At 42.1% G+C, this 25,285-nt stretch overlaps 1 protein-coding gene across 1 annotated transcript in view; it reads left to right on the plus strand.

Moving 5' to 3' along the window:
- The first annotated feature begins 206 nt into the window (after positions 1-206).
- ATP6V1C1 (ATPase H+ transporting V1 subunit C1) overlaps positions 207-25,285 on the plus strand; it is an 89,735-nt gene continuing 64,656 nt past the window's right edge. The window contains exon 1 of the mRNA XM_021942553.2: positions 207-659. The gene's annotated coding sequence lies outside the window, so the exon portion shown is untranslated. The remainder of the gene's footprint in view (positions 660-25,285) is intronic.

The raw sequence follows: 25,285 nt of genomic DNA on the forward strand, positions 1-25,285 counted from the left end.
AGAACCCCAACAACATGGTTTAAATTTCAGCTACAACGTTATTAACTGTGCACAATTACCCAAAGTACAAACCTCACTGTCAGCTCTTTTGTCCACAAATCACTATGTAAATAACAAATGCATAGCATGATCAATAACCAATCACACCACTCCTTTCAAAGTCCACTGATGATTGGCCACTGCACATATGTTCAGTTCATACACAGCAAAGCATGTAGCTGTGTTGCTGATTTTCCTGTGAATGAAGACACAGGATGATTTACAATAATGGATACTCAAAAGAGGAAATTGGCCAACAAAGATGAAAGCGCAGAAAAAAGTCCAAAAAGTGGTAACGCTGGAAGTGAACTCCGAATTGAATGAGTTACAGAAAAACAGTTCACTGTGAGAATGTGGCCACTGCGTCATTCAAAAGTCCCAGCCAGAGGAACTTAGAAAGGCAAACAACATAAATGGGGAAGGAAGTGTGGCAAAAAGCATGCTGTCGCAGAAGAAGTTGTCCTGGCAGAAACTTCACATTGAAGCAACTCTGGGAGATTTTTCATGATACTGAAGAAACAAAGGATACAATGTCAGAAGCTGATCCAGTCTTAGAAACGAGAGCAATTCATCAAGTCAGAGAAAAGATGCTCGCTCCATGTCGTAAGTTACATAAGAAGGTAAGCACTATCCAAATGACTCCTGTTGTTTCATTTACAATTTATTTACCCTTGCTATTTGTTTTCTTTTTCTTTTTTTTGAGAGGGAGTCTTACTCTGTAGCCCAGGCTGGAGTGCAGTGGTGCAATCTCGACTCACTGCACTCTGCCTCCAGGTTCAAGCAATTCTCCCGCCTCAGCCTCCCAAGTAGCTGGGATTACGGGTGTGCACCACCATGCCCAGCTAATTTTTTATATTTTTAGTGGAGACAAAGTTTTACCATGTTGGCCAGGCTAGTCTCAAGCTCTTGACCTCAGGTGATCCACCCGCCTTGGCCTCCTGAATTGCTGGGATTGCAGCCATGATCCACCGTACCCGGCCTACTCTTGCTATTTATTTTCTATGTTGTTTATTTACGTAGAAATTTAATGTTTCTAATGTTTAAATTACTAACATTTCAAAACCTTAGATAATATACATTTAATAGTATATTTTGAGCAAAGAACAATTCATGAATTGGTAGCTCTCAGAATCAAAAGAAATTCAGAATGCTTTATTGCAGCAGCATGGGCAGTGAGCTTTTACACAAAGGGAAGATGAAAGTGTACTTCACTGGATTAGGTGGAAAGACCCTAGTTAGAGGTTAGCTGGTGTTTTCTTATTGGTAGTCTTGAGTTTTGTTTTACTCTTTACATTGGGCTCCAGTCTGCTTACACGTAGGAACCTAAAGTACTAGGGTTGCCTCTGTCTTGTTAAAATAAAAACTTCAGCCGAATTAAATTTAAAGGAGTTTAATTGAGCAATGAATGACTCACGAATTGGGCAGCCCCCAGAATCACAGCAGATTCAGAGAGACTCCAGAGAAGGCTTGTGGTTAGAACAAATTTATAAACAGAAAAAGGGAAGTGAGGTACGGAAATCAGCAGTGAGGTACAGAAACAGCTGGATTGGTTACAGGTTGGCGTTTGCCTTATTTGAACACGGTTTGAACACTTAGCAGTCTATGAGTGGCTGAAATATGGCTGCTGGGATTGGCCAAAACTCAGCTATTGTTACAGGCGCATGCTTCTAAATTAGGTTTTCAATTTTGTATGCCTATTAAGCTAGGTTACAGTTTGTCCACAAGGACTCAAATATAGAAGCACGAAGTCTTTCTCAGGTCATATTTAGTTTGCTTTAACAGTCTAATGCCCTCCCTGTTAGAATTTTTGTTAAAAACAATTATTCTGTGTTTTTGGTGAGCCGCTTATGAGAGACTGAACAATACTTAAGCATAGGCACCCCTCCCTGTTACCATCACAGGTGAATTGTCTTTGTCTCTGTGGAACTCACAAGTCATGATGTCAGGCTCATTGAAGAAAGATTCCTTTTGTTGTTCACATCATTATTGTCACTCTGATCAAGGTGAGAGCATCTAATGTACCGCTGATGGCTGAGAGCATGCATTTAAGACTCTTGACAGAACACAGCAAACCAGGGTGATTACAATGATGACCATCAGGAGGATAATACCAAGAGACTAGAGTATGCTCCTTAGCCAAGGTCCTCATGAATCAAAACAGCTAAAATTGAATAAGTCAAGGAATGAACCAGAGGGGGATTCAACTTGTTTTAACCAGGTGGCCTGTTTGTTAATTTCTTGTGATCGAGTTTCTAATAAAAGAGGTATTTATCCAGGCACAACAGGAGGAACAGGGTAAAATGAGCTCATTGCATAGACTCTTCCTTGTTCACCCAATAGTCCAATGCAAGCCTATTATCTAAAACTACTTGAGTAAAAGAATTTAGAGATTTTTGTTGGATAGCTATAGCCTTAGCTGTAGAACCCGCAATAGTAACTAATGTCAAAGAAAAATTTTTGACCTTTATTTCATTTGTAGTCATCCCAAGCCATGGGAGAATGGACCTAACATATGATGCCCCCTTGGCAGGGTTGTCATCTGCTGGTCAGTTTCTTTTTAATCTATGATGCAGGTTTAGAGGGGTGTACCAATGTTTAGCTTCTGACTGGTTATGTAGTGACAATGGCACCTTTAAAATCCCTAGTCCCCACTGGCCTTTCATTCTCCGTCTGTCAAGGTATGGGGTGGTCCAAGCATATGGCTGACAGTTAAATTCTCTGCTGATGAAGATGTACCTAGGACATTCCTGAAAGCCTAGGGGGTGGGGGGGGAAGGATGTACCTAGGGTGAACAAGGCTCCTCCTTGGGAAACTTCAGTTATGGAGTAATTAGTTGGCATCACCTGTTTCTAACCAAGAGACTGATACGGAGTTATTACGTCCTAGAAGTCTGCCAAAATACCTATGTAGATAGGCATTCTTGTAAATAGCTCTGTTAATGTTCTCCTTTTTGTGCATAGCCTCCTTGCAATATGGTCAGCAGACCTGGCCATCCTATTCCATGGTTGGGTTAAAAAAGAAGAATAAAGGGGTCTAGAAGTTTAACTCTATAAAGAGACCAACGGTATAATCTAAACAGATTGTTGCATTTGAGATTCTGGCAAATTGAGTCACAAGATACACTAATGGGTCTCTAAAAAGCCATGCAAGTATTTTGACTTAGCATGGAAAATCCAGAATTTAGCAAAATTTTCTGCAGAAGCTATAGACTGTGAGATTCTAATTATGGCATTATCATGCTATACACAGATAGAAAGGAAGAGTAAGAAACAGGAGAGAAAAAGAACAGGGGTTCCATGATAGGAAGAGGAGGTTCTTTTTTGAGATGGAATCTCGCTCAGTCACCCAGGCTGGAGTGCAGTGGTGCGATCTCAGCTCACTGCAAGCTCTGCCTCCCAGGTTCACACCATTCTCCTGCCTCAGCCTCCCGAGTAGCTGGGACTGCAGGTGCCCGCCACCACGCCCAGCTAATTTTTTGTATTTTTAGTAGAGACGGGGTTTCACCGTGTTAGCCAGGATGGTGTCGATCTCCTGACCTCGTGATCCGCCCGTCTCAGGCTCCCAAAATGCTGGGATTACAGGTGTGAGCCACGGCGCCCTGCCCAGGAAGAGGAGGTTCTTGATCTCTGATCTTGGGAAAGCTGTCTACATTCAAGATGCCATCTGTTTCGGGGAGAGATGTTCCTGGTCAACTTTACCTTGAGATCCCTAACTGGTTGTCAGTTCTAAGAGTCTGGAAGGGCCCTCTTGAGTTGAGAAGCATTGGTCCAAAACTCAAGGCTTTACTGTATTGTAAGTGGTGAGAAGTTGGTGTGGTCCCTTCCAGTGAAACTCAAGGGCAGACTTTCTTTGATATAAATTCCAAAAGACGCAGTGTCCAAGTTCTAGACCATGAGGATTCTGATAATCAATCAGTGGGTCACAGAAAGCTACTATTATTACCTGATGGAAATACAGTAAGTTCTCAATTGATGCCATCATTGATAGTGTTTTGGAAACAATGATTTTAAGCAAAACAATGTTCCTTGAATAATGTGTTTCATTCAATGTTGCTTCATTTTAACATTGATGAGAAAAATAAAATTTGTTTTATTATACTTCTTTTTTGCTTAAAGTCACAGTTTCCAAGAGCTGATCAATGATTTTGTGAGAACTTATTGTATGCTTCAGCATAATTTATCAAGGTCTAGCAACACTGAGTCATACCCCAGGTTACAAATATGGGAGATACATGAAGCTCTATTATTAAGGGCATAGGTCTTCCAGTACAATTTCATGAGGTGTCATCTTGCACTTTCCAGCATGGGTAGATATAATTGCCATTAAATCCAGTGTTCAAACTTTTGGCCAGGCAATCCAGAAGATTCCATCATCTTGGCCAATTTTAGTTTTAGGATGCCATTTGTCTATTCAGCCTTTTCAGAAGACTAGGGATAAGGACAACAGTCATGCTATTTTGTTTGTAAACCTTTAAAAAATTGTTTAATAATTTGTCCAATAGGCCAGGCTTGGTGGCTCATGCCTGTAATTCCAGCACTTTGGGAGGCTAAGGCAGGCAGATCACCTGAGGTCAGGAGTTTGAGACCAGCCTGGCCAACATGGTGAAACTTCGTCTCTACTAAAAATACAAAAATTAGCCAGATATGGTGGTGCATGCCTGTAATCCCAGCTACTTGGGAGCCTGAGGCAGGAGAATCGCTTGAACACAGGAGGTGAAGGTTGTAGTGAGCCAAGACCATGCCACTGCACCCCAGCCTGGATAACAGAGTGAGACTCTGCCTCAAAAATAACAATAATAATAATAGTAACAATAAAGTTGTACAGTAAAATGAGTTCCCCTATCACTGGAAATCTTTCTAGGGATATCCCATAAAGGAAACACATTCTTTGTTTTTTGTTTTTTTGGTGGTCTTTTTTTTTTTTTTTTTTTTTTTTTACTACTGTTGTGGCATCAGTCTCCCTGCATGGCAAGGCCTCAATCCACCCTGAGAACAGGCATACAGTTACAGGAACATACTGATAGCCCATTTAGGGTGGCAACTAAATTAAGTTCTTTTGTAGGTGTTCACATGGTCCAGCAGGTGGTAGAAATGTACTGTTTGAAACCTTAATGGTTTTCACAGAATTATGAATCTCATAAATCAGACATGTGTTATAAACCATTTTTGCAACTTTAGAACAATTACTCCACCTATACTTTTTCATAATTTGAACCACTTTGTCTACACTATGGTGAGTTGTGGAGTGCAGAGCCTTTAACACTGGTAGTTTTAAGGACTTGAGGAGGACTAGGTGGCTGTCAGGGCCCTCAGTGAGTTCATGTTTAGTATTACATTTGCATCCTTTTAAGTGCCAATTTTGTTTTTCTAATTCAGGTGCATAGAATCGTTTATTGAACAAATTATCATAGGTGATTTGATCAGAATTAATGTTATAGAATTCGACCAAATTGCATACCGTAACATGTTTAGTGACAGCTACCTTAGCGTGGAAGTTCACTAAGGCATTGTCTTGATATTCAGGTTCAGTTTTACAAGTGAGCTTTAATTTTAATAACAGCAACTTGTGAGGGCAGCAAAATAGCAGAAAGAAGTTCATTTGCCTGGGGCTCATTTTCGGTGGTGGACCCACTAGAAATGAGGAAACCTCTTTGCTTCTAAAACATGCCAAAATCATGGACTACCCCCAAAGGCTTATCTACTGTCTGTATAAATGTTGTCTGATTTGCCCTGGGATATTTGACAGGCCTTGAGTGAGAGCATGCACCTCTGCTGGTTGGGCTGACTTCAACTGGGGAAGAGCTCCCTTTTCTGTTAATTCATTCTGGGTAGTCCAGGCATGCCCTCCTTGGTATTTTACTTCTGCATTTTTAGCATAAAATCCATCAGCAAAATGTATTATCTTAAGGTGTTTAATGGGACATCTTATAAATCAATTGAGGAGTCAATAGCTGTGATATGAGATTTACATAGTTGTGGTCCTCACCTTTGTCAAGTAAGGGTAGTAGGGTAGAAGGGTTAAGTAGATTGCAGCATTATTTTATTTATTTATTTATTTATTTATTTATTTATTTATTTATTGTTTTATTTTATTTTGAGATGGAGCCCCTGTTGCCCAAGCTGGAGTGCAGTGGTGCAATCTCAGGTTGCTGCAACCTCTGCCTCCCAGGTTCAAGCAATCAACTTGAGGCCGAGTTAGAGACCAGCCTGGTCAACATGGTGAAACCCCATCTCTATTAAAAATATAAAATTAGCTGGGTGTGATGGCACGTGCCTGTAGTCCCAGCTACTTGGGAGGCTGAGGCATGAGAATTGCTTGAGCCTGGGAGGTGGAGACTGCAGTGAACCAAGATTGTACCACTGCACTCCAGCCTGGGCAACAGAGCAAGTCTCCATCACACACAAAAAAAGAAGTAAGTTGAATCTATTTCTGACTCTTCCTTAGTATGAGAAAGAACATAGCAGTAGGTTATCAACATATTGAATAAGAGCAGAATTCCTAGGAAATTGCAAATTTGGCAAATCCTGATGCAAAGTCTGAGAAAAATAAGATGGGCCTTGGTAAATCCCTTTGGCATTATAGTCCAATTATATTGTTGATTTTTTTCCAAGTAAAAACAAATAAGTAGTGACTCCCTTTATCAGCTGGAATACTGTGTGTCCTCACTGTGAACCATTTTAAATTTTGGGGTACCTTATACAACAAGGTATTAGAATTTGGAACTACTGGTAACCTTAGTATTACAATCTTATTTCCTGCATGTAGGTCTTGAACAAATCTCCAATCTTGTCCACTGGGTTTTTAAAGTGGTAGACTGGGGTGTTACAAGGACGAGTGCAAAACATTAGAAATCTTTGTATAATTAATTCCTCTGCAATTGGTGACAGCCCCTGACTACATCTGGTTTTAGTGGATATTGAGGTAATTTAGATAGCAGCTTAGAATGACCTATTTGGGTTTTTTTTGTTTTGATTTTTGTGGGTTCAGCACTTTAAATATTTCCTATGTCATTTAAGGAGGAAGCCCACAAATATCTAGGTTCTTCAGAAAGAACAGGTTTTTATAGATTTGAGTTTCAGTGTTATCAGCTTCTGCCAGTATGTAACAGAGCAATTCAGGTTCAGGAAAGTCAGGAAATTATAAGATTATCTCTTTCCGAAGATAATTTTGTGTAAATTTTAGCAAGTCTTGTCCCCATAGATTCACTGGGGCAGCATCACAAAGTAAGAAGGCATATTTTTCTGAAAATGGTCCAAGTATCATTTGAACAGGTTCAGACATGGAGACATTTGGACTTGATTTTAAACCTCCACCATGAAACTATTCTTTTTATTGCAAGGAATTTGCTGATTTATGAAGGTGGGGTTTTAAAGTATATAAGGTGGGCCAGGCACGGTAACTCACACCTGTAATCCCAGCACTTTGGGAGACCAAGGCAGGTGGATCACTTTGAGGTCAAGAGATCAAGACCAGCCTGGCCAACATGGTGAAACCCCGTCTCTACTAAAAATACAAAAATTAGCTGGTATGGTGGCATGTGCCTGTAGTCCCAGATACTCAGAGGTTTAAGTAGGAGAATCGCTTGAACCTGGGAGGCAGAGGTTGCAGTGAGCCCAGATTGTGCCACTGCACCCCAACCTGAGCAACAGAGAGAGACTCCATCTCAAAAAAATAAAAATAAAAAAATTTAAAGAAGTACATAACGTGGCCAGGCACAGTGGCTCACATCTGTAATCATTACACTTTGAGAGGCCAAGGAAGGGATGATCACTTGAGGCCAGGAGTTTGAGATCATCCTGAGCAACATAGCAGGATTCCATCTCTACAAAACGTTTTTAAAAAAATTAGCCAGGCACAGTAGCATGCACCTGTAGTCCTAGCTACTTGAGAGGCTGAGGTGGGATGATCCCTTGAGCCTAGGAGGTCAAGATTGCAGTGAGCTGTGATCATGCCACTACATTCCAGCGTGGGTGACAGAGTGAGACCCTGCCTCTTAAGACAAAAAAAAAAAAAAAAAGATTAATGGGAAGTCTTATACAGTTTTGGTAAATACTGGAGCCACTTTATCTACTTTTTTTTTTTTTTTTTTTCCTTTTGAGACAGGGTCTCCCTCTGTCACCCCGTCTCAAGTGCAGTGATGCAATCATAGCTCACTACAGCCTCAAACTCCTGGGTTTGAGTGACCTTCGCACCTCAGCTTCCCAAATAGCTGGGATTACAGGCATGAATCACCCTGCCTGTTTCCCATTAATCTTAATTTTTGTTTCCCCTTGTTCATTTAAAGGTATTATGGAAAAAAAACCTGGGAGCCTCGTTAGTGTTATTATTCCAGGAGTCAAACCCTCAGGGGCTTCATCTGGAGGGGAAAATGTCTGGGTCAAAAGAAATGGGTTCATCACATGCCTAGTGCGAGACTGAACAATTTTGGCCAGGCATGGTGGCTCATGCCTGTAATCCCAGCACTTTGGGAGGCTGAGACGGGCGGATCACCTGAGGTCAGGAGTTCGACACCACCATGGCCAACATGGAGAAACCCCATCTCTACTAAAAATACCAAAATTAGACGGGCATGGTGGTGTGTGCCTGCAGTCCCAGCTGCTAAGGAGGCTGAGGCGAGAGAATCACTTGAACCCAGGAAATGGAGATTGCAGTGAGCCGAGATTATACCACTGCACTCCAGCCTGGGTGACAGAGTGATACTCCGTCTCAGAAAAAAAAAAAAAAAAAAAAAAAAAACTGGACAATTTTGATTCCAGTGGCCTGGCTGTTTACAATAAAGAAGGACATTTAGAGGCACAAGTTTCTTTGGTCCTCCTTCAGTATATTCATGTATTTGAAATCAATACTAAGAGGCCCCAAACTAAAGAAACTTGTGCCTCGAGATGTCTTCCTTTATTGTAGTTGCTGTGAGTATTACTTAAACCAGCCCAATCGTCCCATGTAACTGATGTTTATGGTTTCTTTTGAATAAACATAGAAATTAACCCTCCCAGGCTGGGCATAGTGGCTCATGCTTGTAATCTCAGCACTGTGGGAGGCCAAGGTGAGTGGATCACTTGAGGCCAGGAGTTGGAGACCAGCCTGGCCAACATGGCAAAAACCTGTCTCTACTAAAAATACAAAAAAAAAAAAAAATAGCTGGGCATGGGTAGCGTGCACCTGCAATCCCAGCTACTCGGATGGCTGAGGTAAGAGAATTGCTTGAACCTGGGAGGTGGAGGTTGCAGTGAATCCAGATCATGTCACTGCACTCCAGCCTGGGCAACAGAGTGAGACTCTGTCTCAAAAAAAAAAAAAAAAAAGAAAAAGAAAAAGAAAAAGAAATTGACCCTCCCAGTCTTGAAACTTGAGAAAGTTTCATTTGTCTTATCTGAGTTCTTTTTTCAGGAAATCAACCATCAGGCCTCCCAGATACTATTAAGGAGCTGAAACTTAACAGATGACCATATCTGGACAATGAAATCCAGACGCTTTGCTCATCATGATTGCCTACTAAGGGGTCCCCAATCCCCAGACCATGGACTGGGATCCATGGCCTGTTAAGAACTGGGCTGCACAGCAGGGAGTGAGTGGAGGGTGAGTGAGCATTACCAACTGAGCTGCATCGGCAGCACCATTAGATTCTCATAGGATCAGGAACGCTGTTGTGAACTGTGCATGCAAGGGATCCAGATAGCACACTTGTTATGAGAATCCAACTAATGCCTGATCATCTGAAGTGGAACAGCTTCATCCTGAAACTATCCCCTATCCCCCACCCCTACCACCATGTGTGGAAGAATTGTCTTCCATGAAACTGGTCTTTGGTGCCAAAAAGGTTGGGGACTGCTGGCTTAACTGACCACCTGCTTCCTGATTGACCAACTCCTCCTCCTTACCCCTTCCTAATCCCTGTTTGCCCACACATGGCTACATTTCTTCCCTGCTATATAAACTTCCAATTTTATTTGGTCAGGGAGATGGATTTGAGACTAAGCTCCCATCTTCTCGGCTGCGGCAACTGATGAAAGCCTTCTTCTCTGGCGATACTCACTTTCTCAGTGATTGGCTTTCTGTGCAGTGAGCAGCAGGACCTAAACCAAACCCCTGGCATTTTGGTAACATGAAGACATGAGCCTATTTGCCTCTGTTTGTGTTGTTGTTGTTGTTGTTGCTTTTGAGACAAGGTCTTGCTCTGTCGCCCAGGTTGGAGTGCAGTAGCACAATCAGGGCCCATTGCAGCCTCAACCTCCTGGGCTGAAGTGATCCTCCCACCTCAGTCTCCTGAGTAGCTGGGACTACAGGCACATGTCATCATGCCTGGCTAATTTTTTCATTTATTTTTGTAGAGATGGGGGTCTCTCTGTGTTGCCCTTTATTTGCCTTTTGATTTTTCTCTTGCTTTAGAATCCTCTCAGAATGTTCAACTGGGGCCACCAATTCAGTCATATCTATAACTTTCCATCCTGGTGTATGTTTTCTAATTAAATCACTAAATTTAGGATGAAGTCCATTTACAAATGCAGAAGCTAATGCCATTTCAGTCTCTGCAGGAAGTGCCCCTTGTGGTATTTCAAGTCCAGCATGTTTTATAAATAGTGTTTCTAAATGGGCTCTGTAATTTGAAATTGGTTCATCTTTTTCTGTCTATAAGATTGTATGATGGACCAATCAACTTTTTGTGGAAAAATCTTAGGAACTGAATTTGAAAGTCTTCGGCAATTCTTCCAGCTTTTTTCTGCCTTTCTTTTCAGGAGGTTTGGAGGGTCTTTCACATCCTCTGCAGGTTGGTCCCATTCCACTCCTGCTATCCATCTTCAAGCATCACCAGCTCGCAAAAGCACATGAATAAATTGGTAAAGATCAGGGAGTACTGGATCAAATGCTCCAATAAGGTTTCTGAATTCCTTAGTACATTTCCAGGAGGTTTTCTTGGGGCTAGGGAAATCATTTACAATGGCCCTAAGCTCAATTTTAGACCATGGAGTGAAGGTGATTATGGCAGGCATGCCTGCCTGATCAGAGGGTCTCCTTTTGCAAGCATTTGCCTAACTTCCCTTTTTTCATTGTCTTCAGGGTGAAAGGGTAGCTGGGCAAAAGGGTTAGTGAACTCAGAGTATTGAGGTAAGGACAGATAAAGAGAAGGAACAGTCAGGGTTAATTCAGTCAAGGTAGAGTCCTTTTTTTTTAATGTCCTGAGTTTGTTGCTTAAGATTTTCCTTTGCCTCCTGTAAGGAATTTTTTAGGGAGGCAATTTTTAATTCATTTTATCTTCTAGATGTTTCTTTGTACCAATTAAAAAATGCATCCCGTTGCATTTTAGATTCTTTCTTTTCCAATGTACCTCACAGGTGAACGATTTCATCTGGGTTAAAAGTTCCCCATAGTGACCACTCTAATTCTAAGTTATCTTTGTAAGATTAACCAATTTTTCTAAAAATGTGCAAGTCCTGGGTCTGTAATTCTTATACATAAAATTTGCTGGAGTTCCAGAAGATAGAGTGCCAGACTCATTTGATTCAGATGAACCTATTGTCAACAGGTACCTAGCCAAGGCCTGTATCTGGATCCAATCTGGTTAATCATCAAATCCAATTTGATCCTGGACCCTGTTTGCTCAAATGAAGTTCTAGGGAGCTCAAAATATAATTCATGGAGCTCAGTCTGAGAGGGAATTAATCACAGCATCCAGTTACAAACAAGAGAACAGTGAGCACAGTGTGGTCTGTGGCTACCTCCCCTGGTAGCTCTGTGTTCCTGGGGCTGCCAGAGAATGCCTTGGATCCCATTTCTGACACCAAATCTGTTAAAAATAACACCTTTAGACAAAATAAATGTAATAGAGTTTATTTTAAACAAAGAACAATTCATGATTTAGGTAGCGCTCAGAATCAAAAGACATTGGGAGTGCTTGGCTACAGCAGCATGAGCTGTGAGCTTTTACAAGGAGGGAAGACAATGAAAATGTTCCTGATTGGTTTAGTGTGGGAAGGCCCTGGTTAGAAGTCAGTTGGTGTTAGTTTTGTTTTATTGTTTTACATTGGGCTCTGTTTACCTAGAAGCTAAAATACTGGCCTGTCTCTGTTTAATGCCCTCCCTATTATGATTTTTTTAAACAATTGATAAGAGTATACTAAGTAGGCCAGGCGTGGTGGCTCACACCTGAAATCACAGCAATTTGGGAGGCCGAGGTGGGTGGATCACTTGAGGTCAGGAGTTCGAGACCAGCCTGGCCAACATGGTGAAAACCCATCTCTACTAAAAATACAAAAATTAGTGAGGCATGATGGTGGGCACTTGTAATCCCTGCTACTTGGGAGGCTGAGACAGGAGAATCACTTGAACCTGGGAGGTGGAAGTTGCAGTGAGCTGAGATCATCCCACTGCACTCCAGCCTTGGTGACAGGGTGAGACTCCATCTCAAAAGAGAAAAAAATATATATATACACACATATATATATTGTAAATATATATGTGTATATATAAAATAAATATATGTAATAATGTATATTATTATAAAATATATATTAAATAATAAATAATATTAAATAATATAAATAATATATAAATAATAAATAATATATAATATATGTATATATAAAATAAATATATGTATATATATACACACACACTAAGCAAATATTAGTTTTACTATAATTTTTCATTTCCTCTTTCATAACTGACAGAAAGACAGTTTTTAATATTTTGACAAAACTTTTTACAAGTTGCAGAACAATCATAATTCTTCCCATTGAGTATTAAGATCGCGTTGCACTATTCACAATAGCCAAGATATGGAATCAACCTGTAACCATCAACAAATGAATAAAGAAAATGTGGTGTATACCCAGAATGGAATAATCTACAGCAATCCATTGTGAAAGAGAAGGAAATCCTGTCATTTGTGACAACATGGATGAATCTGTAGGACATGTAAGTGAAATAAGCCAGGCACAGAAACAGATATCCTTTCAAACACATGGAAAAAGAAAAAAGACAAATTCTGCATGATTTCACTTATATGTGGAATGTATAATAGAGTTAAACTCATAAAGAGTAGAGTGATGGTTACTAGAGTCTGGGGGATGAGGGTTGGATTGGGAAGATGTTGGTTAAAGAGTACAACATTCTAGTCAGGGCTGAGTACAGTGACTCACGCCTGTAATCCCAACACTTTGGGAGGCTGAGGCAGTAGTATTGCTTGAGCTCAGGAGTTCAAGAGTAGCCTGGGCAATGTAGGGAGAACTGGTCTCTACAAAAAATAAATAAGCCGGCATGGTGGCATATGCCTGTGGTTCCAGCTATTGACTTGGTGCAAAAGTTATTGCGGTTTTTGCCATTATTTTAATGACAAACCTGCAATAACTTTTGCATCAATTTAATACTTGAGAGGCTTAGATGAGGGGATCACCTGAGCCTGGTAGATCACCAAGGCTGCAGTGAGCCATGATCGTGCCACTGCACTCCAGCCTGGGTGACAGAGTGAGACTCTATCTCAAAAAAAAATAAAAAAATAAAATTTTAGACAGGAGGAAAAAGTTCAGGAGATCTATTGTACAACATTGTGACTACAGTCAATACCAATGTATCATACACTTGAAAATAGCTAAGATAGTAGATTTTAAATCTTTTCACCACAAAGTGAGATAGTAGGTATGGTAGCTTGATTTAGACATTCCACAAGATATACATATATCAGATCATCATGTTGTATGCCATAGATGAGGAATCCCCAAGTGCCAGACCACGGACCGGTACCAGTCCATGACCTGTTAGGAACCAGGCTGCACAGTAGGAGGTGAGCAACAGGTGAGCAAGCAAAGCTTCATCTGTACTTACAGCTGTTCCCCATCGCTCGCATTACCACCTGAGTTCTGTTGCCTGTCAGATCAACAGCAGCATTAGATTCACATGGGAGCATGAACTCTACTGTGAACTGTGCATGTGAGGGATCTAGGTTGCGTTCTCATTATGAGAATCTAATGCCTGATGATCTGACACTGTCTCGCATCACCCCCACATAGCACCATCTAGTTGCAGGAAAACAAGCTCAGGGCTCCTGCTGATTTTACATTATGTTGAGTTGTATAATTATTTCATTATATATTACAATGTAATAATAATACAAATAAAGTGCATAATAAATGTAATGCACTTGAATCATCCCAAAACCATCCCCTCCCTGGTCCACGGAAAAATCATCTTCCATGAAATCAGTCGCTGGTGCCAAAAAGGTTGGGGACCACTGCCATAGATATATCTAATTTTTATTTGTGAGTTAAAAATAAATTTTTAAAATGTGCATTAAAAAAAGATGTCTGCATAGTTTCAGGTTGAACAGTTGTTTTTACCATCCCTCACCACTATGCAAAGCGAGGACTGCTTTATTTTTATTTTTATTTTTGAGACTGAGTCTCGCTCTGTTGCCCAGGCTGGAGTATAGTGGCGTGATCTCAGCTCACTACAAGCTCCGCCTCCCGGGTTCACGCCATTCTCCTGCCTCAGCCTCCCGAGTAGCTGGGACTACAGGCACCCACCACCATGCCCAGCTAATTTTTTGTATTTTTAGTAGAGATGGGGTTTCACCATGTTAGCCAGGATGGTGTTGATCTCCTGACCTCGTGATCTGCCCGCCTCGGCCTCCCAAAGTGCTGGGATTACAGGCTTGAGCCACTGCGCCCGGCCGAGGAGTGCTTTTATATGCTCTGGGAAGTATATACGGCCTCCATTTCTGTCACTGTGGCGATTCCACTTATGCATTCACCATGCCAGTCCAAGGCAACTGATGGCTTAGGAAGGTCAGAGACTGAGATGTTAAAATCCTTGGGGATATCTACCAACATGTCTCCATTCCATCTATTAGGGTTAAAGGTTTTTCTAACCTGGGCCCTGACCTTAGCACAGATCTACCTATATTTTTTTGAAGTTCAGCCACTTGGACTATTAGCCTTCAACTTTTTCTGTGCTGTCACTGCAGGGCTGAAGGAGCTTTGCATGCATCCACCAAGTCTGGCTTTCACATCTGAATTTCACACCTGGCTTTCACCCTAAGCTGTTCCATCTTTCTGTGGAACATCAGCGTCACTTAGCAATAGCCATCCAATCCCATTATCCTTATATCTACCTTTCCCTTCAACGTCTTGGATGCCTGATACATTGCACCTGCTAGTGCATTCACTGCCATTGGTACACTCCCAAGTCATTCCAGTGAAAGATTTAACAATTGAATGGGGCCAGGTGCGGTGGCTCACACCTGTAATCCTAGCACTTTGGGAAGCCAAGGTGGGCGGATCACGAGGTCAGGAGATCAAAACCATCCTGGCTAACACAGTGAAACCCCATCTCTACTAAAAATACAAAAAAATTACCCAGGCCTGGTGGTAGGCACCTGTAGTCCCAGCTACTCGGGAGGCTGAGGCAGGAGAATGACATGAACCCGGGAGGCAGAGCTTGCAGTGAGCCAAGATCATGCCACTGCACTCCAGCCTGGGTGACAGAGCGAGACTCCATCTCAAAAAAAAAAAAAAAAACAAAAAAACAGTTGAATGGCCACCATGCCAAAGGTGCCTGGGCTCTACCTGCCACCAGTGATGGGGTCCTCACAGCCAACCCAGTGGTGTGTGATCCACTTCCAAAACCATCTTACTGCCTGTTTTCTTGGACCACTCCTGGCATCAACTGTTTCAGGTTAGAGTCATCTAAGATATTTATTAGAGATCAATACCTATAAAAAATGTGAAAGGAAGCAGGATTGTGCTGAGGAAGAAGATAAACAACAAAGATAACTACAATGTCAGCCCATCAAAGCCTTTGGCCAACCCAGCAGAAAAATCTGGAGCAGGTGTAGCTTTTCAGAGTCTCCCCAGTTAGGTCAAAATGGTTGCGCCTTTACACCCGCAATTCCCTCAGTCACGGGCTTCGGGCTGTCCTGGGCATGACCTCAGATGAAGTGGCAGCTGAGGCTAGCCTTGTCGGAGCTGACAGCTGAAAGCTGTTTGCTGACCACACTCCCACAGCTGAGCAGCACGCCCTTGCTTGAAGGAGGATTTGGATGACACAGCCCTGTCTACCATATTTTGGGGGTCACATTCCTCACACCCAGCTCTGCCTCAAATAGCAACATTGACAGAAATTAATTCCAGTTGCAAACCAATTGTAGAATACTATAAAACCAGAGTACAAGTCTAATAGCATAAATCCAAATCTCATCCTAAGTGGAAAAGAAAGGGTCATTTATTCACATATTAAAAAACAAACAAAAAACAACCTTTGCCATGTCTTTATTACAACATGGAATCACAAAAAATAGTCATGTATATTTTTCTCTTTTAAATCTTCTAGGAAAAAAGATTGGGCATGGTGGATCACTTCTGTAATCCTAGCACTTTGGGAGGCTGAGGCGAGTAGATTACCTGAGCTCAGGAGTTTGAGACCAGACTGGGCAACATGGTGAAACCTTGTCTCTACTAAAAGTAATAATAATTTTTAAAAGCCAGACGTGGTGGCAGGCACCTGCAATCCCAGCTACTAAGGAGGCTGAGGCAGGAGAATTACTTGAACCCGGTTGGCAGAGGTTGCAGTGAGCCGAGATAGCACCACTGCACTCCAGCCTGGGCGACAGAGCAAGACTCTGTCTCCAAAAATTAAAACAAAAGTTAAATTTAAAATAAAATAAATCTTCTAGAAAAAAAAGGAATAATTTTTCCTTTTCAGTATCACTGGAAAAGCAGAGTCATCTAGTAAACCCTGTTACTAACATGCAGTTAAACTGTACAAAATTAAACACATCTCACATGACTGTCATGGGTTCCCTCTGCAGAGCTGAATCACATCTACAAAAGCAAACTCCCCTAGGAGAATAATAGAAACATGGAAAATGGGAGGAAGGCTCACTGTTACAGACACAGCAGGAAAAGAGCTCGGAGGTTAACCACAGCCTGAATTCCTAACATGCTGAAATAATAGAATGATTTCAGTCCACCAACAAGTGTTTCCTTAGTGTCTTCAGCATTGCCTCTGAGGCTCCAGAGGTCCTGAGGGGATGCTGAGGACCACAGGGACTAAATGACTCCCCCAAGGTCATGTTGCTCATTTCTGGCAAAATTGGGACCAAAACCCAGCCCTACTGACACAGGATGGTGCTTGTTTCTCTCTTCAGGTTTCTCTTCAGCGCTGAATGATATGTGTGGTATACGTAGGGTTATAAAACAAACCAAGGTAACAGCTTTGCTTCTTGTTTTTTTATTATTATTATACTTTAAGTTCTAGGGTACATGTGCACAATGTGCAGGTTTGTTACACATGTATACATGTGCCATGTTGTTGTGCTATACCCATTAAACTCGTCATTTACATTAGATATATCTCCTAATGCTATCCCTCCCCCCAGCTTTTTGCTTCTTTTCATGATGCTACTCCAGTTTCAAGATCACTGAAGCAGATGCCATCAGTGCACACTGGCTCTGGGCATGCCTTCCTCCCACCCTGAGCCTTCTCTGCCAGAGCTCACATTACCTGTGATCATAACAGAGCCTTGTGTGCCTGGAGATTATCCCTCTCCCCATCCCCTAAAGCAGCCCTTAATCAGTAACTGACAGGTATGGAATAGAAATATTTCCATTCCTGGACCAGGCACTGTGGCTCACGCATGTAATCCCAGCACTTTGGGAGGCCGAGGGGGGCAGATCACCTGAGGTCAGGAGTTCAAGACCAGCCTGGCTAACATGGTGAAGCCCCGTCTCTACTAAAAATACAAAAATTAGTCGGGCATGATGGTGGGCACCTGTAATCCTAGCTATTCAGGAGGCTGAGGTGGGAGAATCGCTTGAACCTGGGAGGCAGGGGTTGCAGTGAGCCAAGATCTCGCCATTGCACTCCATCCTGGGCAACAGAGGGAGACTCCATCTCAAAAAAAAAAAAAAGTTTCCATTCCTTTTCCTCTGAGGGGACAACTCTGAGATGAGACCTACCCCGTCCCCGAGACAACTCTGCTTGCTGTCACCCCATTCCCTTATTTGGCCTCTTCCCTTTCCTGCTCCATTTTCTTATTCACCTAATGATTTTTCCTGAGAATGCTCTCTATTTAAACCATTTTCATATGGATTATCCTTGTCTCAGAATGTGCTTCCGAGGAATCCAAATGAAAAAAAAACACCAACTCTGGAATTATTATTATTACTATTAAACAACCACGTTTTCTTTTTAATTTTATTTTGGTTTTTTATTGCAATATCATGGTTGTACATATTTATGGGGTACAGGTAATATTTTGATACAGACATACAATGTGTCATGATAAAAGCAGGGTAAATGGGATATCCATCACCTCCAACATTTATCATTTCTTTTTGTTGGGAACATTCTAAACCTTCTAGCTATTTTGAAGTGTATAATAAATGATTGTTAACTATGATTTCCCCACTGTACTATCAAATACTAGAACTTATTCCATTTAACTGTATGTTTGTACCCCTTAACCAACTTCTTTTCATCTTCCACCCCTTCCCTTCTCAGCCTCTTGTAACTACCATTCTACTCTCTGTCTCCATGAGATCCACTTTTTTAGCTCCCACATGTGAGTGAGAACATGCAATATTAGTCTTTCTGTGCCTGGCTTATTTCACTTAACATAATGATCTCCAGTTTTATCCATGTTGCTGCAAATGGTAGGATTTCATTTTTTAATGACTGAATAACTATTCCATTGTGCATACATACCACATTTTTGTCTTCTTTTTTTTTTGATGGAGTTTCGCTCTTGTCCAGGCTGGAGTGCAATGGTGTGACCTCAGCTCACTGCAACCTCCGCCTCCCGGGTTCAAGTGATTCTCCTGCCTCAGCCTCTGGAGTAGCTGGGATTACAGGCATGCACCACTACACCTGGCTAATTTTGTATTTTTAGTAGAAACAGGGTTTCTCCATGTTGGTCAGCCTGGTCTCAAACTCTCAACCTCAGGTGATCTGCCCGCCTTGACCTCCCAAAGTGCTGGGATTACAGGCGTAAGCCACCGTGCCCAGTCACACATTTTCTTTATTCATTCATGCATCAGTGGGCACTTAGGTTGATTCCCTGTCTTGGCTATTATGCCTACTGCTGCAATAAACCTGGGAGTGCAGAGATCTCTTTGACATACTGATTTCCTTTCCTTCAGATATATACCCAGCAATGGGATTGCTGGATCATATGGTGGTTCTATTTTTAATTTTTTGAGGAACCTCCATACTGTTTTCCATAGTGGCTGTACTACTTTACATTCCCACCAACAGTGTATGAGCATTTCCTTTTCTGACAACCACCCCTTCTTGAGCACTTACTGTGTGGATCTGGGTATCAGAATCTTGGTTAAAATCCTGGATCTGCTACTGACTCATTGTTTGACTTTGGACATGTTATTGAGTCTCTTATATCTAAGTTCCTTTGTAAAACATGGAAAATAATTTCTCTAAAGGATAGTAAGGACCTGTTTTATGTGGATGTGTGTTGAGGGTACTCAATTAGACAGTGAGCTGGGCTGCGGCCTTGGCACACAGTGAGGCTGCAGCTAAATAACTTTCCAAAGTGTCTATCACTGACATCTGTGGCCACGGAGTAAGTAAATTATTTCCAAGCTTTCTGATCACCAGGGCAAGATAAATAGTGATTTTCTGTATCCCTCATGAGATTAGGCCACTGAAAGGTTTTTTGTTGTTGTTGTTGTTTGTTTTTTTGTGTGTGTTGTTGTTTTGAGACAGAGTTTTGCTCTTGTTGCCCAGGCTGGAGTGCAATGGTGTGATCTTGGCTCACCGCAACCTTCACCTCCCAGGTGCAAGGAATTCTCCTGCCTCAGCCTCCCGAGGAGCTGGGATTACAGGCAGGCACCACCACGCCCAGCTAATTTTGTATTTTTAGTAGAGACGGGGTTTCTCCATGTTGGTCGGGCTGGTCTCGAACTCCCGACCTCAGGTGATCTGCCTGCCTTGGCCTCCCAAAGTGCTGAGATTACAGGTGTGAGCCACCGCCCTTGGCCACTGAAGGGCTTTGTAAGCATTTGTTGACAGACTGGTGACCATAGCCGGGTAAGCTCCCCAAGAGGATAAGAGTATTCTTGGGACACAGGGGGAAGAATAAACTGAAGGGGAGGGAATGGACCAGGCAAGAAGTGGAGCATCAGGTTGGTATATCAATATCAAAGGGAAAGGGCACCTGGTCCACTGAGGTCCTCCGGAGCAGCTGAAGATTTCAAAACAAGATAATGGTGATGGGGGTGGGATGGCCTGGGGGGCACAAATAGAATAGGTGAAACTGGATGTAAAGTGTGGGAATCTGTGTTTTCAACAAGCACCCGGGTGATTTGGGGATAAAGCCTAAGTAGAGGATCTTGTTTTTATGAGAATGTTGGGATAGAAGAAAATGCTGTAGTTTTCCAGGGAAAAACCTCAGCTGCCCTTGACATGCTAATTTGTATCTGAATTTCCAAGAAATGATGATTGCAACCCCTGCGGGGTTATAATCCAGCCCCCTACTGGGGCAGGTGGACCTTCCACCCCCAGGAATTTTAATTCCTGTGCCATTCATGAATGTATGCTGCCATATTTTTCAAAGCCCTAGGATGGGGCTTTCCTTGGACTAGATGAATCTTTTAAAATAGGTCTGAGCTCTTACTACACTTCCCATCCCTGTTTTATAAATGTAAGGTATTTACTTATTAATTATTACTTACGTAAATCACAATATTCTAATAGTATAAATGAATTCAGTTTTTTATTTTTATTTTTTATTTTTTAGAAGCTCTGAGGAGTGAATCCATAATACAGTTCAAAGAGAGATTTAAATTGCTAATTTCCCGGCACTGGAATGTGGGAAAAGATTGTCACAGATTTAGCATGAAAGCCATGTATTTAACATTCCTATGTAATAACCCTCTCTTAAATTGCACTTTGGTTTGAGAAACAGCAAGAACAAATTCCGCACTGGGGGAAACTTTGCTGTTGATTTCAAAGGGAATGAGAATTTATGGAGCACCTCTGCCCACCAGGAAAGAGCTTTCTCTTGAGTCTCCCACATGACTGTATACTATGTATCACGTTGGAAAGAACTTCTCTTTTTCCTAATGCTATCTGAGTTCTGCATTTTGCTGCCAGAACAGGGAAGTGAAGGGATACATAAGAGACATACGTAATAGAAATGTAAAAGACAAGCAATACCACCAGAAGATAGATATAATTTGGAACAAAGATACTTTTATTTGCCTAAGGCTCAGAAAGTCGTTTGCCAGGCGATGCTGGAAGGAATTAGTTGGCTTCCTCTCCCAAACCACTTCCTTGGCGCTCATTCTCTTTCAGGTGGACAAGATATGGCATTTTGACTGCTAGCAAATGTCAGATGTCATTGTGACATTTCAGTGGCGCAATTGGTGACAATTCAGCCAATTTTGGGGGGCACCTTCCACATGCCCCAGGGTCTGCGTTCAGCCCTTTATGTACATGGGCTCATTGATTCTTCCATATTTTCTAGAATGGGATTTTACCCTGGCTGGCACAGAGCAAATGCCCAAAGAATGGTAACTATTGTTTTGAATCATCATTATTATTTTTATAAATAACTTCCATATGAGGTGATGGAAAAATTTCAGATTTTGACTTGGGCCTTGGAAAACAGGTTCAATTTTAGTAGATGGAGGTAAAAGGAGGCAAAGAGTGACCTTATATAAACCCAAGGCTGAAGGAAGGCGGCTCTAAGGGGTGTGTGGGTGGTTAGGAGTATCTTGTCTGAAATGAAGTTTGTATACAGCAGGCTTATTTGAAGTCATGCCTAACAAGATTACTTTGGGTCTAATTTTGGAGGCTTGGTAGGCCAGGGAGCTTGGACATGAATTTAAAGACAATGGGAACTCACATTAAAGTTTCCGAAACGGCTGGGTGCGGTGGCTCATGCCTGCAATCCCAGCACTTTGGGAGGCTGAGGCAGGCGGATCACCTGAGGTCGGGAGTTTGAGATCAGCCTAACCAACATGTAGAAACCCCATCTCTACTTTAAAAAAAAAAAAAAAAATTAGCCAGGTGTGGTGGTGCATATCTGTAATCCCAGCTACTCGGGAGGCTGAGGTGGGAGAATCACCTGAACCTGGGAGGCAGAAGTTGCAGTGAGCCAAGATCGTGCCATTGCACTCCAGTCTGGGCAACAAGAGCAATACTCCATCTCAAAAAAAAAAAAAAAAACAACCATTTTCTGAAGGGGGAGCTGTTCTGGAGTATGCAGGAAGGATTGGAGTGGGAGGAGAACAAGGAGAGGAATACGTTTTAGCGATATTGCAGTTATTTCAGGTTAAAAGTGATAGAGTCAGGGGCTGAACCAGGATATAGGCTATAAAAACAGAAAGGAAGGGATATGTGTAAAAGAAATTAAGAAAGAGGACTTGTTAGGACTTCACGTCAGGTGAAAATTATGAGGAAGATGGATACATTAAAGAGAGTATAAAGGTCTTAATCTTGAAAGTATGGTAGTATCATTTCCAGAAAAGGGAGATGATTTTTAGATATAAATTGGTAACCTGACTTTGAACACATTGATTCTGATTAGAGTGGACCATCTCAGTGAAACTGTCTACTAAGCAATTGCAAGTGGAGGATGGGTAAATAGTGTAAACTCTAGGAGAAGAGAAGAATGGAGAATCTATTGTGTGGAAAGACTCACTTTTTGTGGGTAGAGGAGGAAGGGAGCCATTGCGGGAGAAGGAAGAGAGGTTTGATATGTGGGAAGAGAAGTGACATAGAAAGTAGCATCACATAAGTCAAGAGAGGAGGTAGATTAAAGCCAGAGGATGGGGAGTGGTCAGAAATGAAGAGAAAAGCTTGGGGCAGTAGACATCTGTGGGGGGCACTCCTGTTCTCCTGACCTCCCTGCTTCTGGATGATATATCAGAAGGCATTACTTCTATGATATGTGTTTATAACACCACACTAATTCTGACACCAAATGTGTGTGTGGTTTATTCCCCCAACACCAACCAATTCTTCAACTCTCCAGATGCCAACTGGATGTCCTACCATTTAATTAAATTCTGATACTAATTACTAGGAGTTAGCACAGGCCCCACAGGTTAAGGACTCATTCCTAAAGACCTCCCTCACTTCAGATGCCAATCAAAAGTCTGGGCCACTTATACTTCTGTCAATGAGAAGAGTCAAACTCTGTAAAATATTGGAAGAGATTTATTCTGAGCCTAATGTGAGTGACCAGTGGCCTGTGACACAGCCCCAGGAGATCTTGAGAATATGTGCCCAAGGTGATCGGGCTACAGCTTGGTTTTACACATTTTAGGGAGACATAAGACATCCATCAGTACATGCAAGATGTACATTGGTTCAGTCTGGAAAGACGGGACAACTTGAAGTTGGGGGGAAGTGGGGAAGGGTTCCAGGTTATAGGTAGATTCAAAGATTTCCTGATTTCCAGTTGGTTGAAAGAGTTAAGTTATTGTCTAAACACCTAGAATCAACAGAAGGGAATGTCTGAGTTAGGATAGGGGTTATGGAAACTGATATTCCCACTATGCAGAGGAAGCCTCTAGGTAGCAGGCTTCAGACAGAATAGATCATGAATGTTTCTTATCAGAGTTGATTCTCTCCTGGATCAGGAAAAAGAAGGAATGGGGATTCTCTACAAAATGTAGATTTTTCCTCACAAGAGACAGCTTTATAGGGCCATTTCAAAGTATGGCAAAAAATATAATTTTGGGGGTAAAATACTTCAATTTCTTTCAGGCCTGCTATTTGTCATGTGATGCTATACCATAGGCTGAGATTTGGTGTCTTATTGCTACAAAGAGTCTGTTTTGTCCGTCTTAAGATCTGTTTTAATGTTAATGCTGGTCAACTGTGCCGGAATTCCAAAAGGGAGGACGGTATAATGAGGCCAGTCCAACTCCCCCTTTGCATCATGGCCTGAACTAGTTTTTCAGGTTAACATTGGAATGCCCTTGGCGGAGAGGAGGGGTCCATTCAGCTGGTTGAGGGGCTTTGAATTTTATTTTTGGTTTACATAGCCAACCACTTATAAAGTCAGGGGGTTCCCACAACTCCCCTTTGGATTGGATAATTTGCTAGAAAGTCTCACAGAACTCAGGAGGACACGTTACTTACTACTGCTGATTTGTTATAAAGGATATTCTAAAAGATACGCATGAACAACCAGATGAAGCGATACATAGGGTAAGGTTGGGAAGGGTTCTGAGCATAGATGCTTCTGTGCCTGTGGAGTTTGGGGTGTGCCACCCTCCCAGCACATGGATGTATTCACCAACCCAGAAGCTTTCTGGACCCACAAACCCCACTTAAGGTTTTTATGGAGGTGTATTAGCATATGATTGATTAAAGCATTGGACATTGGTGATTAACTTAATCTCTAGCCCCTCTCCCTCCCCAGAGGTTGGGGCTAGGGGTGGGGCTGAAAGTTGCAACCTAATCACTTGGTCTTTCTGCTGATTCGCCCCCAACCTGAAGTTACCTAGGAGCCCCAGCCACCAGTCATCTCTTTGGCATAAACTCAGGTATGATTGAAAGGAGCTTACTGTGAATGATGAAGATGCTCTTCTTATACCTATCCTTCAGAAATTTACAAGGGTTTTAAGAGTTCAATGCCAGGAACCAGAGATGAAAACCAAATATGTATTTCTTAGTGTATCACCATATCACAAAGTGTTCCGAGGCTTAGAGAAAGAGGGTAGCTCTGCGGAGTCAAGATTGTAAATCTTGGTTGATAACTTTACTCAAAACCTCATGAATAAATCTTTTGTTTTTTTAGACTGAGTCTCACTCTGTTGCTGAGGCTGGAGTGCAGTGGCACCGTGTTGACTCACTGAAACCTCTGTCTCCTGGGTTCAAGCAATTCTGTCTCAGCCTCCCGAGTAGGTGGGATTACAGGCGCCCACCACCATGCCTGGCTAGTTTTTATATTTTTAGTAGAGACAGGGTTTCACCATATTTGCCAGGCTGGTCTTGAACTCCTGACCTCAGGTGATCCACCCACCTTGGCCTCCCAAAGTGCTGGGATTACAGGCGTGAGCCACCGCGCCCGGCACAAATAAATCTTAATCATGGTCAGTAGCAACATCCTTGAAGATGGCAATTCTGTCATTTTATTTTTCACATCATTGTCAGCATCATCTGGAACCGATATTTACTGACCCTCAGTTAGGATACCTTGGATGCAAATACAGAAATACAGTCTTGGCCAGGTGCTGTGGCTCATGTCTGTAATCTCAGCACTTTGGGAGGCCAAGGCAGGAAG

This window comes from Papio anubis, chromosome 8 (genome assembly GCF_008728515.1).
Source record: "Papio anubis isolate 15944 chromosome 8, Panubis1.0, whole genome shotgun sequence".
Lineage (NCBI taxonomy): Eukaryota > Metazoa > Chordata > Mammalia > Primates > Cercopithecidae > Papio > Papio anubis.